The sequence below is a fragment of the Pagrus pagrus genome (genome assembly GCF_965226575.1).
Source record: "Pagrus pagrus genome assembly, chromosome: 19".
NCBI lineage: Eukaryota > Metazoa > Chordata > Actinopteri > Spariformes > Sparidae > Pagrus > Pagrus pagrus.
This window is the reverse complement of record NC_140203.1, coordinates 1,557,305-1,570,207: the sequence shown is the minus strand read 5'-3', so window position 1 is coordinate 1,570,207 and position 12,903 is coordinate 1,557,305.

The window sequence follows — 12,903 nt, the reverse complement described above, 5'->3', positions numbered from 1 at the left end:
AGTAACTAAACTAAAGTTACTAAATATATATAATATAGAGGAGTAAAAAGTATCAATTATTCTCTCCGAAGTAGAAATACACATGTAAGGTACAAGTACCTCATAATTGTACTTAAGCACGGTATTTGTGTAAATGTACTCAGTAACATCCCCCTCTGATATGAAGTGTAGTACAAGTTTAGAGTTGCATTAAATGGAAGTACAAATACTTTGAAAGTTGGACATTACTTGAGTAAATGTACTCAATTACATTAAATCATTGATAAAAAGCACAATATTCCTCTGTGGACAACAGTAAAGGTGCATGGAAGTACAAGTACCTCAATACTTTACGTGAAAACCAGGATCAGGATCAGGATCAGAATCAGGATCAGGATCAGGATCAGGATCAGAATCAGAATCAGGATCAGGATCAGGATCAGATTCAGGATCAGAATCAGGATCAGGATCAGAATCAGGATCAGGATCAGAATCAGGATCAGGATCAGGATTTACTTTGAAGGAATGTGTCAGAGAGAGAGAGAGAGGGGAGAGAGAGCACACAAGGGCATGTGCTTCAGTGTGTGAGGCTCCTTCATCGTCACTGTGTGTTTTTTCTCTGCACTGATGTATATTTCGTTGTCCGCCGGCTTAATTTTGATTTATAGTCCGTCCATAAATTAGAAAAATATGTTTTAGAATTCCATCCCGTGGAAAAAGCGGCCCGTGATGTCAGGGGATTGGGTGATATTTAAGATGTCAGAAATACATATTGGATTAGTGCGCTTTGTTCCCCCGCAACAGCAGGTGTTTAATCATAGCTGATGGCTGGAGCGAAATGCGTTAGGACAGGCCGGGCACCAAAAAACTGGAGCTGCGTTCCCATCGCGATAAATCATACGGCCCAGTGTTGTTACACTCACCCTCCTCCCCCTGTCCTCCCCCTGTCCTCCCCCTCTGCCTCTCTCTAGGTATGTTGACTGCATCACGTGGCCCTCACACCTTTACACCTGCAGGTTAAATCAATTGATCAGCGGTGTAATTGAAGCAATAGTCCATTATGTGAGCCTGATGTGATGACAGTAAAACAATTAGACTCTAATATTCATTTAATTCTTCGGCCTCACAACACTCTGCTTTAAATCCTGTTTGTTCTCTGTGTGTCAGTGAACGCAGCAGCAGAGGTTGGACGAGCAGCTGAGGACAAAACAATACAGGCCTGTTTAGAGATGACAAGGATCTAAATGTCATAAATTAAAGCAATCCATCAAGAAAAACATTAAAGGAGCAGTTCACCCAGAAATTAAAACAATTCAGTCATCATCTCCTCCCTCCACTGTGATGTGATATCAGGTGAACATTTCTGGAGCTTCACAGTAAAACAGCGTCGCAGCTTTCTGCTAAACAAAACAAAACTAAAAAAGATAACATAAAATAAAATATAACATATATAATATAAAATGGCTCCATATAGCTCATCAGGTGCAATCCAATGTCGTTTTTTCACAACTTCTTCACAATAAAAGCAAATAAAAATCATTTAAAAGCTTTTATTATGAAGCAGCATCACAGGAAACGTTTTGAATGAACACGATGAAACATAAAAAAACCAGATGTTTGAAAGAACAAACAGGACGAGAGAAACTGAAGAGATTCAGTTAGAAGCTGCACTGACTTTTAAAACCAAAATCAGTGCGATTTTCCAGAAGCACCGAGATCCAAAACTGAAATTTATTAACATCTTTTTTTAAAGTTGATCATATTTACGGTTGTTGTTAGGCGGCAGACCGCCTCTAGTGGCTGTATTAATTATTACAGCTGCAAAGGAGGATGTCAGGATGGACGGTCGGGTCAAACAAACACAGGAGCTGTTGTTTGTGTCCACTGTGAAACCAAGAGTCAACGCTGAGTTATTCAAGCTGCGTGACGAACATGAGAGTAAATCTGAAGTTACAGAAGCAACATCGTTATTTTAAGCCGACCCACGATGTTTTCTGAAAGCAAAACAAGTAGTTTTGTTGCCCAAATCTAATCAAAATGCGAGTGTACATCGAAGGTCCGGTACGCCTGCCGCTCATGCGCAGCATGTTGGTTTGGGGCTCACTGACGGAAGAAGCTGGAGAACAAAACAAATTCTCCATCCGGTTTAATCCAAGTTTCCAAAAGCCCCGAGATCCCAAACTGATCTGAGAAGACGTTTGATGGTTTTTTTTACGTTTTAAAACAAGTGGAGCACGGAGGGAGGAGATAACGACTGAATTTTCACTGTTGGGTGAACTGTTTTCCTTTAAATACACACAGAGGTGAGCTCCGCTGTCATTTCGTCGTGTTAGCACGGATGAGCGGCTGAGGACAAACCCGACTAAAGGCCTTTTTAAGCTGATGTGAATCCAAACAACATAAATTAATGTGATCCATCATCGCAGAGCTTCAAGGAAAACATTAACTCACGCCTCTCTGGAAGTGTCATTGATTTTTCTGTTGATATTATTGTCTGTTTTGCCTCTGATCATCATGTACAGAAAGTCACATGAACATATTTTTTAAGAATCCACCTTTAAACGCATCATGTTGTCGCCATCGTCACCATCTTTGCGCCCAGCGGCGGCCCGTCCATGGCACTGCGACGCCGGCGGCTCTGTTTTCCCTGGGATCAGATGAGAGGGGCTGCAGGGAGGGGCTGCAGGGAGACGTTTAGGAGAGCAAACATTTTCAAGGTCACCCGGTGAACTGGAACCAGGGAGGGGAGATGCATGGAGAAAATAGTGCGTTTTGACACCAGCGCGCCGTTTGATTAAAAGGCAAAGTAATGGGTTTAAACACACGCACCGAGAATGCCGCCAGACTCTGTTGGCTTTTTTCCCCGCAAATTACTTAACGGTGCAGTGATGGAAATAAGGTTGTAATGTTTGGTAATGGAAAAGAAAGCCTATATATTCTTTTTTTCTGGTCTTCTTGTTTTCTGACATACACAAAATAAATTGGCCGAGCTAATAACCATGAGATTTTTTTTTTCTGTATCTGTTCTCTGGAGCAGGAGCAGGAGCAGCGTTTCATTTTACATTCGTTACTATGAACAATAATGGTCAAAATGATGAGACATCAATCTTGTAATGTAACACTAACGGTTGTGACTGCTGAGACAAATAGCCGGCGAGGACTTGAAAGAGGAATTAAAGTAGAAGAAAGAGGAAAAACAAAGAAAATGTCAAGCTTGCAGTTGAAGTCGGAGCGTTGGAACCGGCCGGCGGTGGCACCGGGGCACCTGCAGGATGAAGGAACCTGCAGAGCAGAACAAAGCAAAGCACAGGAGATGATTTAATGCAGAGGCGTGTGGGGAGAACAACCTCCAGCACATTAGCTTCTGGAGAAAAAGTGCTAATCATGCATGCTCGCCTGGCGGGAGCACGCCTGGCTAAATATGGACTTTATTGAACATGGAAATTCGATAATCAAAGTGTGTGTATAAAGCGAGGCGCAGAGGGCGCTGGATCGTCTCCGTCTCCGTGTTTATCCTGGAACCACCTCTTCAATGAGTCTCTTAATTCCTCTCTAATTCTGCGTGTCAGGGCCGCGTGTCCCCGCTGTCCCGCCCAGTGGCCCTTTGTCGGCCCGCGCTCGGCTCTCCCAGCATTACTCAGCTCAATGACACACGGCAAATTGCATTTAATAAATTAGCTTAATGGATTCGACGATCGGTTAGCGGGCACAGTGTTTCCTCTGGTTAGGCAAAACATTTATATCCCACAATCCCTCTCTCTCTCTCTCTGTGTGTGTGTGTGTGTGTGTGTTACATCACACACATCTCTGCAGGAATATGAGTGTGTGTGTGTGTGTGTGTGTGTGTGTGTGTGAAGCCCTCAGCTCTCTGACATCACCACCATTCATCCATAAGTTCACGTTCACGGTGATGTTTTTACTCCAGCTCATCTCCAGTAATGTCTCCTGCTCCGAAACACAGCAGTGGAATGTAACTAAGTATATTTACTCAAGTACTTTGAGGTGCTTGTACTTTACTTGAGTATTTCCATCGTCTGCTACTTTATACATATGAAGGGGGCATTGCTTCTTTTATCAGTGATTTATTGTAACATTGAAACATGTACATTTACTCAAGTACCAAATTTAAGTACAATTTTGAGGAACCTTCATGTTTCTGTTGTTGCTTTTTACCAGCAGTCTAATGTAAGGAAGCACATTTACTCAAATACTTTACATTAGTTCAATTTTGAGGTACTTGTACTTCACTTGAGTGTGTCCATGTTCTGCTACTTTTTACTTCCACCACATTTTTTGAGTCAATTATTTTACTTTTAACTCCACTGCATTGTGTTACACTTGATACATTTAGTTAGTTACTTTACAGATTACATGCGGCATTAGAGCCAAAGTAGATAAAGATAAACAAACAAAACAAACAAACACTGACTCTGAGCAGCAGAACAAGCTGTAAACAGGATCCGGCTGTTTTATTAATTACAGATTGTTCCACATTTTGTAAACGTCCACGGACACAAAGAGTTCAGTCGAACTCTCAGATCGAGCGAGACGTCTCACCGAACTCATCAAACTGTCTGAACTCTGTCACTGTTTCTCTTCTGAAATGTTTTCAGAAACACATTTCAGTGGACTGTTAAAGTAATAACTTAATATCATATTGTTTGTTACCAGCCGGCTGCGTTTTACTGTTTCCTGTTTCAAAACGAACGGCGAGCGAGTGAACCGAGCGCCGCCCAGCTCGCAGCACGTCACCCGTCAGAGGAGAGTCGACCTGCAGAGAAACAACAGCCGGTTCCTGTTTTCTCCGTCATGTCGCACCAACTTCAGAAGTATTTGTGTCTTTCTGCTGCAGATTTATAAACTACAAGTACATTAATCACCAGAAAAGTACTTTTTGATACTAAACTACATTTAACATCAGATACTTTCAGACTTTTACTCGAGTACTCTTCATATTTGTGACTTTTTATTTGACCGGTTTATTTTAACATGATATCTTTACTTTTACTTGTTTTAGGAACATAAACAGTTGTCGCTCACCTCCGCCTCGTCTCGACCTGTGTGGAGGTGATTCAAAAACATCTGAGCCTATAACTCACCACCACCATCATCATCATCATCATCATCACCATGAGCATCATCTTCCTCCCTCTCATGTGCAGCCACGCTGACTGCATGCGGTTAAATGTCATGACACCACCTCCTCCTCCTCCTCCTCCTCCACAACAACCCTTTATGGCCTCTGCATGTTTGGTTGCGCAAAACAATCTCATCGGACATTATTGATGTTACAGATGTTATAGTAATCAAATTATCGGCGTGTGAAGGGCCCCGCTGTCACCGCGCCGCGTGATGAATTATAGGAAAGGTCACAGCCTGCCGCCGCTTTATGGAGGGTTTGTACGGTAACGCTCAGGTGAGCGCCTCCAGGGCCACGCACACACACACACACACACACACACACACACACACACAGGTTATTCGTTCAGGTTAAGGGGCTCCTGCACCTCTCGGGAGGAGGGTCACCTTTTTCTCATAACACAACTTTACCTTTTGTGTTTACAGGTAATGGGAGCTTAACTTCCCATGAGCCTCTGGTGCTGAGGGAAAGGTTTAAAGGAGCAGTTCACCCAAACATCATCATCATCTCCTCCCTCCGTGCTGATGTAAAGTCAGGTGAAGTCTCGTAGTCCACAAAACATCTCTGGAGCTTCACAGTAAAACAGAGTTGCAGCGTTCAGCTCCCATCGGACGAGCTGTTTGGAGACATTTGATGTTTCTTTTGGCTGTTTCTCTGTTTTAAATCATCTCCAGCTGCTTCAGTTGTGGATTTTATTTCTGGGTGAACTGTTCCTTTAAAGTGAGAAAATCTGATCTCTAAATCTGTTTTTATTTTTATTATTATCATAATCATCTATCTTCTTCCTCCATTGTTGTCCAGAAACTATTAAAAACACATTAGTGAACACAAACACCGTCCTGCTGCCACAGATACTGACCAGAGCACCAAATGTGGATTCATCCGCCGCTGAAAGTAGTCCCCAAACAGACACACGGTTTATTCCTGTTTAGGAAACGTTCGCTTGAAGCTGAGAAGTCAAAGTTAAAAACATTTAGAAGAAAGAGATGTTTGTTACAGCTGTGTTCATCTCTCACTCCCACGATGCCGTTTATAAACTCTTAACATTTTAATTAACTTATATATCACCTGTGTGTGTGTGTGTGTGTGTGTGTGTGTGTGTGTGTGTGTGTGTGTGAGCGCTCTGTTTACTTTGCGATACATCCTGATCGACGGTTTCACTGGAAATGTGTCAGAGTGAAAAGTTGTGTTTGATCTCAGATCTTTATTTAAACCTGTACGTTAACATGGAGCCGTGTTTCCACCCTGACCATCATCATTACAACGAGAGCGTCACACACGAGACGAGAGCACGACTTTACTGTCGCATTGTGTCAGAAACAGGCGCTTTACAAAACTTTCAGGATAAATGCTGAAACGATCCGACGATCATGTGACGATTAATCGCCTGATCATCGAGTTTTTGTTTAAAACGATCATTTTGATCCAATCGAGCTTCTGAAACGTGACGATTTGCTTCTTTTGTCTGCACGTCGCTGCAGACTGAGCGTGATTTCACCTTCTGGACGATCGAGACGAACATTTTCACTGTCCTGATATTTTATTGGTGCAAAATGTGAGAATTTAACTTGAAAACGTTCAGAAATGAACTTCAGTGAACAGAATGTGAAGAAATCACAGTTCTGACGTCATGATGTCTGTGAACACAGTGAGGGAATGTAACTAGTACATGTACTCAGGTACTGCAGAATACTGAAGTACAATTTGTGTAATGTAATTTACTTGAGTTTTTCCATTTTCTGCTCCTTTATTCTTCCTCTCAGCTTCACTTTAGAGACAAATATTGTGCTTTTTTTTGTATCATCAGCTTTAATTTTTTCATCTGCCGACAACAGATGATGTAAATTTTCGATTATCGGGCCGATAATTTTCCCGTCTGATAAACATCGTGCATCCTGAGAATCATAAAGTCATACTGGAGTATAAGTAAAGATATGGTGTTAAAATATTAGTCTACTCGAGTAAAAGTCTTAAAGTATCTGATATTAAATGTACTCAAGTATCAAGTTAAAGTAAATGATATGTCTTCATGTGTTCTGTGGGTCGACCCGTCACCAGATCCAGTATTCAGAGTTTCTTATTAAATCACATTGAAGTACAATCTTGTACTTTACTCGAGTATTTCCATTTTATGTTACTTTATTCTTCCGCTCAGCTACATTTTGGAGGCAAGTGTTGTACTTTAGTTACAAGTTACTTTGCAGATTACTGCTGCTTCAGAGCCAAAGTAAAACATTTTTAATTATTTTATCAGCAAAAAGGTTAAAAACAAACAGATTCTGATAATCAGTGAACATTAATACCCACAGTACAGTTCATACATACGTGTAAATATATACGCATATTGTACTTGTACTTTTGATACTTAAGTTTATTTAGTATCAAATACTTTCACTATTTTTTCTAATTTTTTGACGCAATAAATTTACTTTAACTCAAGTTTGACTTCCTGCTCTTACAACCAGTGATTATATGAAATGATTTATTGTTTATATATATATTAATGTCACTGTGAGGCCCATCAGATTAACTCTGTGTTCAGTGTGAACCAGCACAGATGATTCTGCTCGTGTTACAGTCTGGACCTGCAGGATACGAGGTGTTCGTGTTCCCTGTGGTTCGGCTGCAGGACGGGACCCTGGCTGCTCCGCTGTCAGTCCGGCCCACATTCATCCAGAACACAATTACGTGTCAGAGCTGCGGCTCTCGGCCGATGATGGCCTCGGCAGAGAGCCCTAATCAGGAGAGTAAACTCCGCTATATTTCAATTTGGGAGCGCGCTCTTCCGCTCCGGGGGGCTGTGGCACCGGTGATAAATAAAACGCCCATTTACTCTCTGCGTCCGCCGCCGGCTGTAATCATGGCCGCCGTTTGGACTCTGAACATAAATCACACAATTGGAAACGCCATGATTAGAGATGCCAAACTCAAACAAATGCAGCGTGTAACCTCGTCAGCGCAGAGCTGATGCGCACATCATCTCCACTGAGGAAGGAAAGTGAATGGAACAATTGACACTCGTCCAAATCTCAGGCTGTAATCTTAACAGGATTACAGCCTCCTCGGTGTAATCCCTCAGTATTATGACACATCTGCTATTAACAAAGGTGACAAAGGTGCCTGCAGCCTCTCAGATCCTTTCACATGTTAACCAGCATGTTCCTGAAGCCGCTGGGAGTGTTAATAGGCTGATTGAGTCCATTTATCTAATCCCTGCGCTCCGGTGTGCCCTGCGGCCCCGCGGCCCCGCGCACCGCCGGTGGATTTGGGTGAAGTGCTGCACGCGATCTCTATTCAAATATTTCCATATGACAACTGCTCGCAGGACTCTTCAATTAAAGCCCAGTCACTCTCTATTTAAGGCGCCTGAATGGAGCTCCGCTGTGTGCGTGGCGCAAACAAAAGGATCTTTCCGAAGCGTTTAACTCCCAAAAGTGGCTCCGGACGACCCGCCCGGGCCTCGGGGGATTAGAGGCCGGGCCTGGGGGGAGCGCGGAGGTTGTTACACTGCCTCTCTGCCCGCAACAGAGGCGGGAGGAGGAGGCTGCGTGTGCGTGTGCGTGTTCAGCACCGTGGAAATGAGATGCGCATTTAAATCTGAGAGCAGGTCCACCGCCTGTGGCCGCGCGCTGCCAGGACACCTCCCCCGCCCCCCGCACCGCCCCCGCACCGCCGGGGTTAATGATCAGCCTCGCGGAGCTGCGGGAGGAGGCGGAGAGGCCAGAGTCTGACGCGCTCTACATCTGCGCTCCATCCACCCTCCATCCACCCAGCGGCCGCAGAGGGAGGATTTTTAAACAGCAAATTAGCATTCAGATGAGACGCAGCGTGACGTCACTGAGACGCTGACACCGGCGGACCTGAGCTGAGAGACACGTGACAGTGTGGGGAGGCACGATATGGATCTTTATCACTGATACATAACCGATAATCAGCTGACTCTCGTGGCCGATACGATAAAACAACCGATAACAGAACAGTTTTTATTGGCTGCTCACAAAACACCTGTAAAGGTGCAAACCGCCACCTGCTGTGTGGAGACGCTGCACTCCTCAGGTGTAGTTTGACGATCAGGTGACGATCAATCGACTGATAATCGAGTTGACGTCATTTCACAAACAAAAATGTGACGATCTGCTTCTTTTCATTCAAAAATGAAATAATAAAACACGTCGAGAGGAAGCATCCGATCATCACAAAGAAGTGAAACACAAACACAGTTCATCTCTCAATCATCTGACGGATCTTTAAACCAGCCCGACCCGACCCGACCCGACAGGTAGACACTGACTGAACCATCCCACTGTATGTAAAGTGTTCTCCACCTGCAGCAGCTCCAACAGTAACATGCTGCTCTGATGCAACATTTATACATAATAACACGTCAGTCACAGGAGCACGTTCACTTCTGATACTTTAATTACAGTTTAATTACAATAATTACAGTAACTGAGTACTTCAGAACTTCAAAAAAGTCCAATTTACCTTCAGACAAAAACCAGCAGCTGACTGTCACGTTTCAGAAGCAGAAACCAAAACATTCAGATTATTGATTTTCTCTTGAGATTAATCGCGCCTCTATGGACAAAACTGGGAGAAACGTTTACTCAAAATGAAAACTTTCTATTTGAGGTATTTCAAAAATGTCTCTGGCTGCAACTGATTAATTTCATCGTCAATAAGTCTGTAAATAATTAAACTCATTGATTGATTACTCATTTGGTAAAAAAAATCCCAATCTATCAATCAAAACTTCCCTGAGACCAATGTGACGTCAGTCCAAAAGTCCAATAAACAATACATTCTCACACGTGAGAAGCAGGAACCAGCACATTTTTTGGCCATTTTTGTTTTATACTGACGATCGACTGGTCGATTAATCGACCATCAATCACTGCAGGTCTGATTATTATGAATCAACAGTGAGAAATAAACCCACGTAAACAAAATGTGCTCGACAGCTTCGACTGTGCTGAGAAAACATCAGATGTTTCTAAATGTGAGTAAACAAACACACAGAGGCACTTCTGAGATCTCCAGGCTTTTATAATGACGGAGAGGACGGAGGCTGACGGAGGCTGATGGAGGCTGATGGAGGCTGACGGAGGCTGACGGAGGCTGATGGAGGCAGATGCAGATGCAGAGAGGCCGGCGCTCTCTGCAGCTCGCTCTGCTTTATTGTCGCACACAGGTCTTCATTAGCAGCGTCTGAGCCTCCTCTGTGTGCGTGAATCACGGCGGTTTATGTGTCTCTTGCCCCTCTAACACTCCGGCGTGTCAGCCGAGTGTGTTTTAGTGCCGGGCTTTATGGGGGCAAATTGGTGGCGAATAGGACAGCGGAGCACTTTAACAGCACTCACCTCCTCCTCACCCCTTTTAACTTATTAACTTATATTAACTCGCTTTAACCTGTCAACAGCTCTGCATCTGTATCGCAAATAAATCACAGCGTGTGTTTGTCCGGGTGCAAAACAAGCGGCTTTTTTTTTTTTTTTACCTCCTCGTCAGCGTTAATGAAGCCGTCCTGACTGTGTGATCACTTTTTAATGCACTCGAGTGTTTTTTAAAGTGCAATCAAATGTTAATTAAAGGCTGGTGGGAGGTGTTTTTTCTTTCCGGCCGACCATAAATGCTCTTTCTGCCTGTTCTCCTTTGTGCACGCTCGCACTATGAGTCGATTGTTAAATGCACCTGCAGACGGCCCTCAGCGAGACGCGTGTCTTTTTAAAGAGGACACAAAAAAATGGAGAGTAAACACTGCGATGAAAGCAGCTTTCAAAGAATCTGCACTGATTAGTTTCTCCTTCCTCTCTGAGTGACGGCTCAGAGTAGATCGGTGAATAAAAGCCTCGACGCTGCTGTCAACACTTCCTCACCCAGACATTCATATTAAACAATATGACGTCTGTAATGTTGCGTTTAACGCTACATAAAGCTAATTGTTGGTTTTAAAATCAATCACTGCGAAACATCACAGATCATATCTCAGATTTATGGTCACAGGCGTCGAACGTTTACATTTTTATCACATTTTAAGAGAATTTTAAAACCAAAACGTTAAAATCTTATTCAGGGACAAAGCTGTGTCGTATACACGCTGTCCTGTGCAGGAGCTGGTTTACTGAAGCTCAGGGTACAATGGTGTTTGTCCTGACCTTCATATCTGCAGGTGGAGGGACGGCGGTGGAGTTGCAGGTGAGAAGGCTGTGAAGCCACTGACCACTGTTCAGGACTGTGTTCCCACATCTGTAAGCATGAAAACAACAGACTGTGAGGAGACGTCTGAATGTCTTCGCACCGCGTTGTCACAACATAACAATTAATAACCGGACGTAAATAAACGAAGTAGAACAGCAACATGTCGATGGTTTGCAGAAATGTACATCACCAACATGTATTCTGTTGTTTGAGGTGGTTTTATGCAGAAATATGATTATTATAATGAGATAAGTTAAAGGAACAGTTCACCCTAAAATATAAATCCAGTCATCATCTCCTCCCTCCATGTTGATGTAAAGTCAGGTGAAGTCCACAAAACATTTCTGGAGCTTCTTGATCACCGTCTGCAGAAGAGACGAGATCACAAACTGATCTGAGCTCCAGAAATGTTTTGTTGAGCTTCGAGGAGAAAACGACTGGATTCACATTATTGGGTGAACTTTTTCTTTAAGTATAAAATAAAAAAAACTGACAAACAGAAAATTCATGGTGGATAAATTAAATAAGATAAAACGTTTGTGGCGATAAAGAACTTGTTGATTTTGATGTTTTTATTTTTGTTTTATTCTTTATGTTGTCTTTATATTTATATTTGTAACTGATCCTTTAATACTCGTTTCCCCTCGTCACTCTTTCATTGTTTCACTGTTTTATGAACGTGCGGCACTTTTATAAATAATGTTATTACAATCGTCATTAATAATTATAAAACTGAATTTAAGACCAGTGAAGACGTTCAGTCACCTGCATCACTGCATCACTCGCAGCTCGTCGCTTTAACGTCGAACTCAGGGTCCAAAACGAGGGCGACTCTCAGCGTGAACGTTCTGCTCTTCATCTCCGCTGGACTGTAGATTGATAAATGTGGGACACCAAAAAGGAAAGTGAAAAATCAAATCAGCGGCGCCGAATGTGTCTGTCCCCTTAATGAGCTGCTGATTGAACATTTCAGTGGGGACACATGTAGTCATTAGTCTCCATGCTCCAAAGAAGCATTAAAGAGAAACTTCAGCAGAGGAAAAAAAACAAAAACCTAATTACAATACAGGAGACACAGGAATAGCTGTGAAGCATCAATTTAAGCATAATCACCACAATTACTGCTCCCACGGCTCTGCTGGAGTCACACATGATTGTTTTGGGGGAGAAATTGTATTTGTGTGGATGTGACTCCGTCTCCTCCCGTGTCACACGTCTTCACATCAACGCCTCTCGGCTTTCAGTAAAATGTGCTCAGCTCGTGAGGGAAACATCACTTTGTGTTGTCGGAGGATTAACTGTGTCAGCGACTGGTGAAATGATCAGTTACAGAATCTGTAATCTATTTATTTCACCTTGAACAACAAATTTCAGAGAGAAATCCGCCCACATTAAAGATGAACTGACTGATTATACTGTTTAAAGGGCCAGTTCAACCAAACCACAAAAACACATGCTGTTCCCTTCATCCCCTGGTGGGTGTCTGTCAGTGATACAGGGATTTAGTTTGTATCAAAGCTTTTTAGAAATCTGAGAGGGAATTAAGACCTGGAGTGACCCAAACACGCACATCACCGAGACAAACG